This window comes from Mobula hypostoma, chromosome 5 (assembly GCF_963921235.1).
Source record: "Mobula hypostoma chromosome 5, sMobHyp1.1, whole genome shotgun sequence".
Taxonomy (NCBI): domain Eukaryota; kingdom Metazoa; phylum Chordata; class Chondrichthyes; order Myliobatiformes; family Myliobatidae; genus Mobula; species Mobula hypostoma.
Genome location: NC_086101.1, coordinates 116,473,438 through 116,475,372, shown reverse-complemented (window position 1 = coordinate 116,475,372; position 1,935 = coordinate 116,473,438). Strand labels below are relative to the sequence as shown.

General features: G+C 46.0%; 1 non-coding gene across 1 annotated transcript; it reads right to left on the bottom strand.

Annotated features, from left to right (window-relative positions):
- Nucleotides 1-380: 380 nt before the first annotated feature.
- On the bottom strand, nt 381-453 carry trnak-cuu (transfer RNA lysine (anticodon CUU)). The gene has a single exon. It is a non-coding gene; the product is annotated as a tRNA-Lys (tRNA).
- Nucleotides 454-1,935: the final 1,482 nt, after the last annotated feature.

The following is a 1,935-nucleotide window of genomic DNA, read 5'->3' as shown; positions in this document are numbered from 1 at the left end:
TACCCTGCAAACATCAGGCTCCTGATGCTTCAGTAACTATCAGTGTGAATAACTTCACTCACCCGAACACTGACCGGATTCCAACACCGACAGGCCCACTTTCAAGGACTCCAAGTTGTCAGCATTATTTATTTATTTGCAAAAGTTGTCTTTTTGCATATTGGTTTTGTGACCTTCTTTGGTTACGTACAGTTTATCATAAATTGTATTATATTTCTTTCTTATTTTCCTGAAAATGCATGCAATAAAATGAATCTCAGGGGAGTATACGGTGACATATAGGTATCGCAGTATCGCAATAAAATCAAGTTTTTGGTCGAGGAAAGTTAGGTAGGCGGGCGCTAGCCGGGATTTTCCCCAGAGGCAGTTAAAGAGAGCATCGCCCAACGTGGGGCTCGAACCCACGACCCTGAGATTAAGAGTCTCATGCTCTACCGACTGAGCTAGCCGGGCTCCGAAAGGTCCTCACTTCTTTGCATCCTTGTCGGAAACTTGGGGGCAAAATTGATTCAATACCCTTTGCATATAGTCTACAGCAGACTAAAGCCTATAGATGCGTCCGAGAGACTATATTGACTGGTTGCATCACAGCCTGGTATGGAGCCACAAAATCCCCTTGAATGGAAACCCTACAAAAGTTACTGGATACAGTCCAGACCATCTCTGGTAAAATCCTACCTCCAGTGAGCACACCTGCGAGGAGCCCTGTGGCAGGGAAGTAGCATCCATCATCAGGGACCCCCACCCCCCGACCCCACCATCGAATCCATGCTTTCTTCTCGCTGCTGCCATCAGGAAGAAGTAACAGGAACCTCAAGGCCCACATCACCAGGTTCAGGAACAGTTAGTACTCCACAACCGTAAACCGTAAATCAGAACCGATTCCACAACCGAAAGATTCAATTTCAAGGACACTTCATCTCACCTTCTCGATATTTATTGCTTGTTTATTATTTTTTCTCTTTTTGTATTTGCATAGTTTGCTGACTTTTGCACAATAACTGTTGGTCGGTCTGTGCTGTGTGCGGTTTTTCACTGACTCTGTTGTGTTTCTGTCTTTACGGTGACTGCCTGCAAGGAAACTTTGGAGCCCAGCGCTCTAAGGCTCGCCGCACTGGTTCGCAGGGCTCATGACAGAGTGTGAGAGACAGAGTTTGTGTGCCAATGTGAGAAGGTATCGGAGTGTTTCTGTATTTGTTGTCTGTGTCATTGTGGATGAACGGACTGAGATGTGTAAACAGGAGGCACATTTGACAGCAGACGCTGGAATCTGGAACAACGCGGAAAATGCGGGAGGAACTCAGCCATCTGTGGAGAAAGATCAACGTTGACGCATTTCCGCATTTTGAGCGCGCGCACCCGTACGCAGACAACACACGCGCGCGCACACACTCACGTGCTTCAAGTGTATCTACGGATTTGTCCTCAGTTATTCAGTGGGCCAGGTAATTTGTGATGACTCCAGACTGGGGGTTCAGTGGACAGCGTGGAAGGCTATCATGGCTTGTAGCTGGAACTGGACCTACTGGAAAAATGGGATGAAAATCATAGATGCAATTCAATGCAGACAAGTGCGAGGTGTTGACCTTTGTTATGACCAACCAGGGTAGGTCTAACACCGTGAACGGTAGGGTACTGAGGAGTGTGGTAGAATAAGTGGATCTGGGAAGACAGGCCCATAGTTCATTGAAAGTAGCGGCACAGGTAACTAATGTCATTAAAAATGCTTTTGGCCTTCATAAATCAAAGTATTGAGTACGGCAGATGGAATGTTATATTGAAGTTGTATACGACGTTGGTGAGGCCTAATTTAGAGTATTGCGTACAGTTTTGGTCACCTACCTGCAGGAAAGACGTAAATAGGGTTGAAAGAGTGCAGAGAAAATTTATAAGGCCGCTAACACGAGGAATTCTGCAGATAACAGGAATTCTGCA